Source organism: Pleurodeles waltl, chromosome 3_1, assembly GCF_031143425.1.
Source record: "Pleurodeles waltl isolate 20211129_DDA chromosome 3_1, aPleWal1.hap1.20221129, whole genome shotgun sequence".
NCBI classification, from domain to species: domain Eukaryota; kingdom Metazoa; phylum Chordata; class Amphibia; order Caudata; family Salamandridae; genus Pleurodeles; species Pleurodeles waltl.
In genome coordinates, this window is record NC_090440.1 from 860,583,456 (window position 1) to 860,597,580 (window position 14,125).

General features: G+C 42.2%; 1 protein-coding gene across 3 annotated transcripts in view; it reads left to right on the plus strand.

The window, feature by feature from the left end:
* Positions 1-2,287: 2,287 nt before the first annotated feature.
* Positions 2,288-14,125, plus strand: part of LOC138284700 (gap junction beta-5 protein-like) — a 53,400-nt gene continuing 41,562 nt past the window's right edge. For all 3 annotated transcript variants that reach the window (XR_011201445.1, XM_069223781.1, XM_069223780.1), the window contains exon 1: positions 2,288-2,451. The gene's annotated coding sequence lies outside the window, so the exon portion shown is untranslated. The remainder of the gene's footprint in view (positions 2,452-14,125) is intronic.

Consider the following 14,125-nt stretch of genomic DNA (forward strand, 5'->3'; position numbering starts at 1 on the left):
CCTAGACTAGTGGTTCTTGACCTGTGGTCCGGGGACCCCTTGGGAGCCACAATTCCTAATCAGGAGGGCTGAAACAGCTTAGAAAAGTAAATAATACTAACAGAATAATAGATTGTATGTAAAGAAAAAAGCAAAATGTAAAATTGACTATTTTGAAATGTCCAGAAAGCCTGAAAGGACTTGCAATTGGAGGGCACAAATTAAGTTGGTGTTCTCAGATTGATTCTTGGGAACAGTGCAAATGCATCAAACAGAATGTAGTATGGACGATGGATGGCCTCAGTTAAATTTTAAAAACTCCAACCTTCCCATTAAAATTAACGTTTTGATTTATTTGTATATTTGTTTGTAAATTAAATTAAAGATTTTGTCATTTGTGCATTTGTTTGATGAGTGTTTGCTTCTGTATTTTTGAATATTTTTTTAAGTTCAGGTTAAGGTTTTAAGGTTCAGGTTAAGGTTCACTGATCTTCCTTAAGCCGGGGTCCCCAGCTTCCAGTAATTACTGCATGGGGGGGGGGGCAGATTCAAATAATGATTCAGTGGGGGTCCCCAGATTCCAGTAATGATTAAGTAAGGGTCCACAGAAGTCAAAAGGTTAAGAACCACTGCCCTAGGCTACGTTGGCATAATACAAATTTACTCAAACTATTATTTTAAGAAGGGGTCTCTGGCATTCTGCAAGTTAATCTGTTGCATCCTAAGTGTATTTTATTTTTAATCAGTCTAACTCAAATTATAGGAACTTGGAGTGTTTGCATGGATAGGTGAGTAAGGCACCAGTGCAATGAGGTCAAATGAAAATGCATAGCTTTGGAAGCAGAAAAGTTTTCCTACTTGTAATATTTTCCAGGCTTGAACATCACCCGGAGTGAGGCATCTTGAGCTGGTCTGGACTGTTGCACTGTTGTTTGAAGAAATTTAATTAAAGCTAAATGCATTGTTAATTAGAGATGCAAGGAATATATTCCTCATTGGAATTAATTGGCAACTGTCAGACGAATAGTGTACAGTAAGTGGATGTGTGAGAAGGCAGAGGAAAACTTCAAATAACTCGCCAAACGCCTACTGTAGATGATTGAGTCTGGTTTATTTATTGAGTTGATAGAGTGCTGTGTATCCTTTCTGTTTCCCAAAAGCTCTTTGCAACTAAATTATTTTTGAGGTGAAAGAATGAGGCAGGGGGATCCTGGTCTCATATTCTTTCGTTGGTAACCCCACCTCCCTGTGGGTATTGGATTTTTAGGAGCAAGCCTGGAACAATGAGGTTTTATGGGCTGCTTAGAATTTGCAGGGAAAATGCACAAACATCACAAATTGCTATTTTTTGAACCCACAAACTATTTATTTCATGATGGAGCTGTTTTTACTTTTCTAGGAAGTGATACATTCTAGTTATCCAAAGCCTAATCATGTGACCTGTTGTAAGCATCTTTCATTATTAGACAACCTGTTAATGTATTAACCAGAAGCCTCGCAGCAAAATATAAGTTGTACTTGGAACCATAGCGATGATTTTTAATAATTGCTGAATGTGTAGAATAGTGGAAACATTGACCTTACTAATTCTCATGATCTCCTGCCTGGCCTTTAGAGTAACAAAAACATTAAAAGAGTGACCAGAATCTATAAGCTTTCATAATGGATATACATGTGTGTGCTAGTTTCCCTGGGGGAGCTCCACTCATTGTAAACTGCTTGGGAAGACTTTTTGTGCTCACATCTTTAATACATACATTTTACAGACCCAGTCTAAACACAGAGACCTGGAGCTTTCTTCGACAGAATTCACATAAAGGCTAAAATCAGCTTCAAAACGCTCTTCTGATCATTTTTTAACATTTTTTTAATTCTAATATTACTTTTAAACTCACACAAACTATTGCTTTTGTTGATTAGAAACTTCTAAAAATGTAACTGTTGTACATTTTGAAAAAGTTGGAATTGCTGAATTCTCTCCGTTTGTAACTTTTTCCTCTTGTGAAAAAAAAATGACCACCATTCCATTCTGGTGGAAGACGACACGGGAATGTTCAGTGTGAATGGCATAAAAAGCGGCAAGGCGGAGGAAAGCAAAAACGTTGAGACTTCTGCATTTTCGGGGTTCGAATGAACGCAGAATCTGCAGAAATATCAGTGCCTTATGTGTTTAATCTTCACAGAATTGCCCAATTCAGGTCACTAAAGGGAGTAGATCAGATTCAGGGCCGCTCTCGAGCAGTTTGCGCTGCTCGGATTCCACCTTAAATTTCAGCACACGCCCAGGAATGTGTTTTGTTGCCAGAGTTAGTCGGTCTGAGAGCTGGAGCGCCAAAGAGCAGCATTGAGCGAGCTCGCCCAGTCCATCTTAGATCAAGCGCACATGGACTCGTGGCTGAAACCACGGCGACATGTCCAGGTGACCTGCCACGCAAGGACCCGACAGGAAAACAGACCACTGGACCAGGACTGGTAAGGCGTCTTCTACAAGAGTAAAGAGGCGACGTCTCCCTGGCTCTTCTCTGCAGATCGCATTTCAAGCAGAGCGCTGTATTCTATTGACCCACTTTTATACTATGCCTGGCACACGCGAGAGCAGTGTCAGTATCTTATAGATCACATAATATGCTACGCTCTACTGTGCTATGTTATTTTTCATTGTTAAAATTCAAGTCGACCATCAAAGCGTTTTGAATTTCTTGAGCTCTTCTGTGCACTTTATAGTACAAGTAATATTTTTAAAATAGGCGAATCTCACGTACTGTTATTAATAGTGAACATAGTACAAGGAGGGGGCTGAAACCAAGAGAAGGTAGTCTGATTGACTCCCACCAGGCCGAGGACAGCATCTTACTTCTCCGGACAGAGTTTACGTGGGAAGTGTGAGGACTACATTTAATTTGATGGGCTACTGAGATAGCTGAGTGGGTTAATCCACCTGCTCCTGGTGTCAGTGAGTAACTCGCCAGAAGTCTAATTCCCACTGGAGTGGATTTGGTTTTTAATCGTTGATTAATCAGATTAGCCAATACGGATATTAGCAGATATCTGGGCAAGCCCAACCTTACATGTGATTGACTCTGTCCCAGCCCTACCAGCATTTCAGAGTTAGTGACCACCTGTCCAGCTGTTCCTCAAGTTCGTTCGAATCTTCTGCAAAGTCAAGTAAAAGAGTACCAGCCAATCGGCGAAAAACAACACCTGTCATCATGGCCAAGAGACTTTTCAGCTTGTAAATGCGTGATCTGTGCGTTGTAAAAATAGCCGTATGAGCTACGCTGGGTGCAAAAGGAATGACGACCGATTCCTAATCTAGCATTTGTTAATGGCGGCCTCTGACATTTGTTGCTGTCTTGCATTTTAAGTTATGGTGAGGGAACCGAAGGAGCCTAGTACTGGTGATAACCTCGAAGAGGATTCACACAGTAGTTATCTGCATTACTCAGCCCTTGGCAATGGCAGGCAGAAAGGCCTCCGGGCCGACCAGACTGCGAGGGGTTATCATTAGCACAAGCGTGGCTGACTTTTGCCTCAATGGGGAGAAAAATGATATGGTCACTGCACCGCACTGGGCCTCCGGCAGTGTGACACTGGGCAGCCAGAGGGCCAGCACTTAGCAGGAATCTGTGCGGTACAGGGATGCCAACTTCAGGGCAAAGTTTAACCGGGCATCGAGCAGCGTTGGCACACTGCAGCCAGTAGTAGAACACTGGAAATTCAGCAACGTTGCAGTAGACAGACAACAGTGCAACACTGAGCAGCCAGTTGCATGTATGTGTTGTTTGCATATCACGAACCTAGCCAAAAGACGAAAGAGCGCTGCACAGGGTAAAAGGCAAGAATGCAGTCAACCAGTAATAGGAGAGGTGGCTGGGTTCCGGAAGCAGAAGTGTATTGTTAATGCAAGTGCAACCTCAAGACTGTTCTAAACTGGAGCCGCACGTGGGGTAGGGGGAAGAGTGCTGTCCTGGTGCCCACGGTGGTGGTGCTCCATATCCTAGGCGCAAAGATTGATAAGGCCTGCTGCCTTGTGTGGCACTGGGAAACCAGCACTGCCACCCCGGGCAGCCAGCAACGTAGCAAGTTGCAGCCAGGAGATTTTTTTTTGTGTAGCCCTGTTTACATTGGGGAGCCAGTGGTGAGCCACTGGGCCAGGCAGCCTTATATGTCAGCAGCGGTGTAATGAAACTTGAGGGAGCCCCCCCTGGAAAGTAAATAGAGGAGTCCTCTGCCCGGATCCGTTCTGAAGCTCTCAGGCCAAAGCCCACCACCCAGGCACAGCGTACTGTGCTGAGGGGGAACCCTGGAGCTCCGCCCCCTCACCGCAGAGACTGCAGGGGATGTGGGGGGGCAATGTTAAGCCACTGAATGTCAGATACTTCTAACCTATTAACATTAGTCAGTGATGTAGCACACATCATGCACCGGATCTCCTTTTTGAGTTTACTGTACATAACGAGTGTTGCTATTAACAAGCTGAATGGTACAAATTATATTACTCACAAGTGCTTCATTCAAAGCACAGTGAATCACTGAGTGTTGCCAGAACACTACAATTGTGCAACAGAAGAGGAGTTTTAGATTTCATGGTTTGTGACCAGTACCTTGCTGACCCTTTAGGAATCGCAACATGACCAAGAAAATCATAAACGTTTCCTTGTTCACTGACAATATTACAATGAAGACAGAACATTACACTGAGCACTTGCAGCATCACAATTAGCTCCTATAACATAACAGTGGATGATAACACCACCCGCAGTGGATTCTAAAGTCGATAAAACACAATTGCAACAGGGACTTTGGTACATTAAGAATTAAAAACATCACAATGGTTAGTTGCCCCATCACAATGGATATTTTGATCACCACAGAGGGCTCTAATACCATCATAATGGCTCCAAAGTGCAGTAACATTTCTTTGGGCAGTTAGAACACCACAATGGGGACTGAAAACATCACAAAGAAAAGGGACAACATCATAAGGGACCCTAACAAGATTACAATAAGCACTATTGGACACCATTACTTTGGATACCTCCAGCATCACCAGCATTTGTATCATCACAGGTGAGGCAATGCTGGATGGTCTGAATTTTGTGAATTCCTGTGGATTCCAGAGGTTTCCATAACAGAAATGTATGGGAAATGTGTGACTTTGGGCGAAGTAGGAGGTTTGCAGGGCATTGTGGGTAAGAAAACCTCATGGGATTCACACTAGGCACACCACCCCGGAATCCTGTGGTTGTCTAATTTTTCCAAAAATGGCTGTGGTTGGTGGTTTTCCATGAGGTGGCAGCTGAGCATGGCCCCAAATCCCACAGCTCCTCCTATTGCTGATCTCTCCACATAGGGCCTTTTGTGTCAGGGTCTCTTGGCCCACCCACACAAGTGAGGTACTATTTTTATCAGGAGAGTTGGAGAATGTTGTATAGTAGGAAATATGTTGCTCCCCAGAGATTCCAGAAGGTTTCCTCACAGAAATGTGAGGATAATATGTTTTTAGTCATTGTTTGAGAATTGCAGGGCATAGTGGGTTAGAAAATGGTGTGGGGTGCATGTGAAGTACATCACCCTGGACTCTCTCAGATGTCTAGTTTTCAGAACTGTCTGGGTCTGGTAGTTTTTTGCAGGTGGCAGCCTATCCAAGCCCAAAATGTGCAGCTGTTTACCATTGCAAGTGGGATGATATTGGGAGTTAGCTAAGCTCTCCTGAACCATATGTAAAATCAACACCCAAAAGAGTGAAATGTCTTCTTTCTTGCTATTGAGATGAGATGCTTTAGTCCGCAAGGGGGGCAGAAAGACTGTTTCCACCTTCAGTTGGGGTGGGTATTGTATTGTATTGTATTGTAATCGTATTTATATATAAATAACCATGCCTCTGGTGGAGAGCAACCCCCACCCCTCTATATTTTTAATTCCCTTCGAGTAGGCTGTCTGCTCCTGGGGGGCATATCAGTGGTAATTACTCCCATTTGCCCCCCAGGGGAGCAGAAAGATTGTGTCCCCATGTATTTTGGGTGGTGACATAGCCATGCCCATGGTGGGCAGTTCCAACCTCTCTTGTAAAAAATAAATACTCCCTGGTGTCTAGTGGGCTTTCTGCCTCCCAGGGGGCAGAGCAGGGTAGTTACCCCCATCTGCTCCCCGAGGGAGCAGAAAGACCGTGGCCAAGTTTTGGGGAGGGTTGGGGGCATTTCCTTGCCCATTGTGGGCAGGCCCCACCCCTACAATGTACTAAAAAAAATCCTTGGTGCCTAGTGGGCTTTCCGCCCCACTGATGGGTGCACACAAAGGGATATTGCCCCAATCTGCATCATGGGAGACAGAAAGACTGGGGGGCATATTTATACTCTGTTTGCGCCGAGTTTGCGTCAACATTTTTGACGCAAATTAGGCGCAAACCTAACACCATATTTATACTTTGACGCCCGAGCCCACGAATGTAAAAATTCAGCAGTGTGCGTCATTTTCTGGATGCGGGAAAACACCTTGCGTTAATGACATGCAAGGTAGGCGTTCCCATCCAAAAAATGACTTAAACACTTGTGCGCCTTATTTATACTCCCGTGTCATTTTGACGTACAGGAGGGGGCGGGCCTTAAAAAATGGCACACAGCCTGCTGTGCGCCATTTTTTAACGCCTGGGTCAGGGCGGGCGTTAAGGGACCTGTGGACTAATTTCCATGGTCTCTGACCCACCCACCCTAGAGGACACCCATGGATGGGGGGGCATCCCAGGTAAGTACAGGTAAGTTGAGGTAAAGTATTTTTTTTTTAAGTGGCATAGGGGGGTCTAACTTGGGCCCCCCTACATGCACTGTGCCCAATGGCCATGCCCAGGGGACTTTGCTAAGACCGGAGTCATTTCAGTGGGGGTCATGCGTCAAAAAATGGCACAAGTCCGGTTAGAGCCATGATTTTTGAGTCTAACCTGACCTGCACCATTTTTTGACGCACAACCCCCATTCTTCCCTACGCCGGCGCTGCCTGGTTAGAGTCATTTTTTTTTTAATCAGACCAGCCCGCAGCACCGGCTAACGTCAATCCATAAATAAGGTGCCCGCCTGGTACATTGGAATGGCGTTAGCCGGTGGTAAATTTTTTGACGCAAACCAGCACCGGCGCTTGTTTGCATCAAAAAGTATAATTATGGGCCTGAATTTTAAAAAAAATACCCAGGGGCAGCGAAAGCCTTTGGCCTAGGGGTCTTTCATGCTTCCCCCCTCCCTGGTGTCTAGTGGTGGATTCATTCTTGGGGATCACCCTCCTGTAGTGATCCCCAAGCAGGGATTCACTAGAGAAGGGCACTGTTGGAAAGGGGAGATTCTCCCTCTTCCAACGGTACCTGTGCCATTGAGCTCAGTGCTTGGGGGGGACTGAGATGTGCCCCCAAGCTCCGATGAAAATGAAAGTAAATGAGTCGATCAGCTCATTTTACTTTCACTTTCCCTGTAATGAAGTCAGTGCGCATGGTGCGCCAATCATCATTACAGGGAAGGGAAGCAAACAACCCTGGTTGCAGGGGAAGACCTTCATCAGCAACTTAGGCTGAAAATATTAAAAGGAAATGCCTCTGCTGCCTGCACCAGAGAGGTTTCCTGCTCGTGTGCAGAAGACAGCTTGGAGCCACCATGTGCGTGGAGGGCGTCAGGCCATCCTGAGCACACACAGGGTCAAAATAGGCAATAAAACACCAAAAAACAATACATTCCCAACCAACACCAAATCTCACAGTTAGTACCTACAAAATAACAGGTACTTACAACTTGACAATATGCACACCAAACAAGACAGATTTTTCGCAATTCACTGTATGAGAAAGCAAATCATTTTGTAAATCTGCATTTTAGGGGATTCGCGATTGGGCACAGCTAAGACTAACTTACAGCAATCTGCAGACTCCTATTAGAGAAATGCAGTCAATATACAAAACAGCTTTTCTGCTGCGCTGTTAGCAACCAATCCAAATGTTGCTAGAACACAACCCTATTACACATAAATTCAAAAATAAGTAAATATTGGGACGGAAATTTCCTGCATGGTGACAGACTTACACCTCTGACCTGAGTGCCTCAGCTACATCGAAATCTGGATCCCTTGTACTGATTTTTGGTCATGGCGGACACAGGTCATGCATATGCACCATAGCTTAGGCCTGTCTCTATAAATTTCTGTTGCTGTGAACTTAATTCACCATTGGCCTGACAGTGTGCTATATGTGTGAATGCATGCTGGGTTGCATGTGTGTGCCAATGGATGGTATATAGTAAGGAGGTCTGTGGGTTGCATTTCAGAAGACCAGGCCACCAAGAGTCTGGAATGGTGACGACTGCAACCTCTGTAAAGAAAGGGGTCCCCTGCTAATGTTTCGAGTTCCAACACAGGGAGAAAAAAAAACATCAAAATGTAAAGAACTATGGACACTGTGCTGACTTACATGTACAACTTACATATCAAAACAACAAGGAAAGGGCAAGAACTAAAATACAACGTAATACTACTTGTACATATGTATTATCCATTATTATCTGTCATATATTAGTTGTAGAAACATATAAAGAACTTTTTAATAAAATAAGACACCTAGGGCCAGATGTAGGTAGCGTTTTGCATGGCGAAAACTGTGAAAATCGCAGTTTGCGCCATGCAAAACACGCATCGCGATGCTCATTCCCATTTTGCGAGTCGGTACTGACTTGCAAAATGGGAATGAGACTCGCAAATAGGAAGGGGTGTTCCCTTCCTATTTGCGACTCGCACCGCGATGCAGAATTGCTTTGTGACTGCGAACGCGGTCGCAAAGCAATTCGCAGTTACCACCAGTGTCACACTGGTGGTAACCCATTCGCAAAAGGGAAGGGGTCCCCATGGGACCCGTTCCCCTTTGTGAATGTCGCCGGTAATGATTTTTCAGAGCAGGCAGTGGTCCAATGAACCACTGCCTACTCTGAAAAACCGAAACCAAATGGTTTCCTTTTTTTATGTATTGCAACTTGTTTTCCTTTAAGGAAAACGGGCTGCAATACAAAAAAATAAAAACTGCTTTATTTAAAAAGCAGTCACAGACATGGAGGTCTGCTGTCTCCAGCAGGCCACCATCCCTGTGAGTGCAGGGAATCTCAATGGGGTCACAAAATGCGACCCACCTCATTAATATTAATGAGGTGGGTCTTTGCGACCCCATTGAGATTCGCAGACGGTGTCTGAGACACCGTTCTGCATCCGATTTTGCGAATCGGAAATTGCGAGTCGCACCGACTCGCAATTTCCAAATCGCAAAATCGGAATTTGCTACATCTGGCCCCTAGTATGTACATATAAATTGCATCCATATTCCTTTTGCATCCACAGTCACACACCACACATACACCAAACTAACCAAACAATTATGAACAGAATCACAAGAAATCAATTTCAAAAGCAATTTTTTTTCACAACCAATGATACACATTATTGTTGCTTCATACATGATATTACATAATTTGTGATATTTGACACTCATTCCTATGTGACTAAAATGAACTATTATTCAGAAATCAGGAGAACTATACTCCAGTCCGAATTGACCATACCCCAAGAGTTAGGAAAGTCATTGATCGTCTGTCTAAGAGAGCCCTTGAAAATGGAGACATTTGTAAGAAGGAACATGAGTACCTCAGTATTCAACATCCTGGAATGGCCAGTATTTATGGGGTGCAAAGATACATAAAACAGATTGGACCCTTCATATCGCCCAGTAGTCACTACTATCGGTTCCATTACAGAAACCATTTCCAAATATGTTGATTCCAATCCTGAGACCTTTTGTCTCTAAGATTCCTTCAGATATGCAGGACACGAGAGAGATCATTAATAAGATAGAAGATTTGCCTTTTGATCTATTAGACAGACACTAGTCACATTTGACATAGAAGACCTCTACAGCAACATCACTCAAAAGGAAGCTAGTGAAGCTGTAGGTTGGTTCATGGATGAATATCTTATAGAAGGTCTTAAAACTTTAATCGTGGACTGTCTCCATATTGTGCTTGAAGAAAATAGGTTTGAATTTAATGGCTAGCTCCATAAACAAATTGAAGGAGTCAGTATGAGGGCATCTTGTGCCCCCATAATAGCAAATATCTAAATGGCCAAATTTGAGTATAGATATATCTACAATGAAGTTGTTTCATTTTTTGAGTCTGTTACCCATTGGGCTCAATACATTGATGTTATTTTTTGAATTGGTGAGCCTGAGCAGCTGCAGGAATTTCTTAGTTGGATTACCCTATGTTATGCCAACGTGAAGTTCACGGCTCAGGTCAGTCAGAGTCAGGATGGATTTTTAGATATTTTAATTGGAGATAACAATAACCAACTGGAAGTGGATCTCTATGTGAAACCTACAGCAAGAAACACTTTAATCCATTTTAGTAGCTTAAACCTCAGGACACAAAAACGAAGTATCCCTTTCAGTCAATTTCTTTGATTGCGAAAAAATTGTACCAGTTTACAAGACTACGATCGCAGAGCCATTGAGATGAAAGCAAAGTTTACCTTCAGGGGTTACCCCCACAGATTGATTCAGGAGGCCCATTACTAGGATAGTGATTGCCTTTACAGGACAGACAACGCAACACTAAACCAAAATTGCATGCATCATGTGGCACTTATCTTTGAATGAAAGAATTCACCAGATCATGTGTGCAAATTTGCACATCTCGAATGTAGACAGTGGACAGAGTCAACAGTTGCCAAGACCAATATTCTCATTCAGGTGCTATAAAAATCTTAAAGATCACATTGTTGGATCATGTCTGCAGTTGAACAATATTTTCACACAGAAGACTATAGATGGAAGTGATCCCATTATAGGTAATTATGAATGCACAAAGTGCAAAGCATGTGATTCTGATATTGAGACTGATCACTATAGACTTCAGAAACATATAGGACACTTGAAGACTTTTACTAATTGCAAAACGAATAATATTCTTTATCTTTTTATATTCTACTCTTCCCTTGTGAGCTGGGCTATGTGGAGGAGACAGCTCGCTCCCTTGCAACAAGACTGACAGAGAATCATTCAGCCATATGCACTAAAAAAGTATGTGCTCCAATGGTGAAACATTATTCTCAGTGTAGTCACAAACCAGAAGGCATTAGATGACTGATCTTGGAAAAGATTGACAGAACACAAAGAATGGAGTCTCAGGAAGTATGCAAGCATAGGGAAGTGTTTTGGATTTTCACATTGGAGGCCCATGTGCATGGACTGAACAATGCAATCTCTTGGGGACATGCTATTCCATTCAATAATAACTGAATCGTTGAATGTGCTTGTAGGGACATCCAGTTTGGTCTAGCCTTCTCAGTCATTTTTAGAGTTTTCTATTTATTTATAATCATTCACCACTGTGTGGATGCAACATTTTATGTATAGAGCAATTATTTGTTTTTTTCTGTTAAGGCTCAGAACACTGGTTTGGGTTGAGCTAGAACTACTATAATTCCCATTATGGATAGTATTCAATTTTCTGTGAAAGTTATCACCATTATGTGGATGTATTATCTCTTGCATACAATGACTTATTTTTTGCATCAATGTTTTTTATTCTTTTTTTTACAGATTCGTTTTTGTAGTTTCTGTTAGGGCTGGCCTCCATTCTATCGTGGCTGCCATATTTTTGTGTGATCAAGCCAAATCCAGTTAGAGTCACGCCATTGGCACACTTAGAGTAGTGAAAGTAGTGAATTAGAGGATTCATATTTATAGTATGTGAGATCACTTTTGTGTTGTTTTTTCACATTGTGATAAGTTTCGTAGGTTTATTTACTTGAGCACTGATGGTCAAACGTGTCTAGTGTCGGTATGCATGAGCCCTTCTCACCCAAGATGGCCGCGCTCAGTCCTTTTACTATTTTGGGTATCTGTGCGTGCATGGCCAGCATCTCCGCCATTCTACACTTCAAAAGCGGTCAGATTTTCAAGACTCGTCTGCATACATCAATTAAGGTGTAAATAAGGTGTCTGAGCTGACATTTTGGTTCTGCCTCGTACTAGGAGCATGAGGATTGTCACATTTGTATGCAGCCTTTATTGTATAGCCATCAAGTTTGAGGTCTGTTATGGCTTCCTGAGTGCCGGGCGGGGGGTTATATTTTAGCTTCAGTTGTCAACCTGCTGTCTCATCTCTTTCAGGTTTACCAGCTTCGAGGACACATGTTTGATTTAAACAGTCATAAATGGTTGGATTTTGTAACCGCCTGTCTAGTAATTGTCACAGCATTTTGAGCTGTTCCCATCTATTTTGCAGAGGAGCCTTGGTTCATTGAGAGTGTTAGCGCATCTGACCTTAATAAGTGAACTTACAAGGAGATGCGAATAGGTTGATTAACCTTTTGACTCGCAATTTAGCTGTTCTTACCTTAGCTCCAGTACATGCAGATCAATAATCAATGATTAATATACCACATCAATAATCAATGATAATCAATGACATTAATAATCAATAGTCAGTAATTGTCACTCAACATGACCTTTCAGTCATGAATAATCACACCTTTTAGTAAAAGTGAGAATATTTATTTCCCTATATTAACAATGCTAAAGTCATGTAGATTAATCTCAAAATCAAATGAAACATATATAGAAACAATATCGGCTGTCCAAAGTGGCGGAAGAAACGTAATCTAATCAAAGCTTGAACTACAACACATTCTAAGGTTATCGTGCAAATTAATAACAAAGTCAACTGTGTCAGAGTAATTACATACATTGAGCTCAGCAAAGATAACCATCAAGCATTATTCTATATTTAGCAGAATCTCATTAGTGAGGATCCTTAACTAACATCCGATTAGCATCAGCATGTTGGGCTTCATGTAAAAACAATTTAGAAACACAAATTTGGATAAACATCTAACTATGGCTCTATCAAAACACTGCAGTTGGTACCCAGAAAGAAAAAGCAAATATGCATAATAACCAACAGTCTAATTCATAATACCTATCCTAAATGTGGATCAGCAGGCAAAGTCATTCTTCGTCCTCAGGACATCAGTCAAACAGCAAGGCATCGGGATTCAGCATCAAAGTTCAGAAACAGAAAGTCTTTAATCAATAAAGTTAAGCATGTCTCTTGTCAAGACACACAATGGGCAAGAATGAGCTATCCCCTCCCAGTGCAGTTCTGTTAAATTAAAACTACAAAATCTATGTCTCCAATCCCTATTGGTTGATTAATCGCATGTTCGCACTTTGTCCAATAAAACTAAAACTCCAAATCTATGAATTGTACAATTACTCCGTTCACATGTCGTTGATTGGTTGTCTTGCAATGTCCTCATCATCCGGCTTGTCAGGTAACAATATTGTTGCAGCTTCTACTCCAGTCGGTGTCTTCATTGTTCTTCTCCTGAGAAGGTCAGTCTCACACATATTACACACAAAATGCTACATTAGCAAGAACAGCATCTTCTAGCAATTGGTTCTCATGAGAACCCTGCAGTTCTGAGCACATTTAAACAATGCAAAATTGAAAATCACAGTTTAACTCTCTAGGACAGCCATTTATTAAACGTTAAGAAATATAGCTTTTGACATACGGCCTGGCAAGTAGGCCAAGACCTTCGCTAAGTTAAGGCACACAATTAATAAAGCTACGACATAATGCATAACCCCTAATGTGACATATTACTACATTAGTCAAACATATATTCAGCATTTCACATTAATATTGATTAGAAAATTCAATTCGTGAATATTGACGGCCACTCATCGTAATCACATTTTTCAAATGCGTGCATTATATTTTCTACGTTATTATGTTTTCTACGCAAATCAATTATTCAGAATACATGAACACCCATTAATCATTTTTATTAAAACACCTGCGCTATCAAGAGCCCCCGGCGATATTTAATTTCAAGCGATGCATGGTTTTTGTTAGTATCTAGCAGATTGTTCCTTCCAAGCATGCCGCTACTTCATATTTGGTCATCTGCTACCACACTGTTTTTCAGCCACGAGTCCCTCCCTTGTGGACATATGTTTATACTGAATTATATATTACCCCTGACTACATCATCATAGACATTGTTAGCCAAATTAAGGGGTAAGATTGGCTTTGTTTGTTATGCAGCATGCTATTGGTTTCAC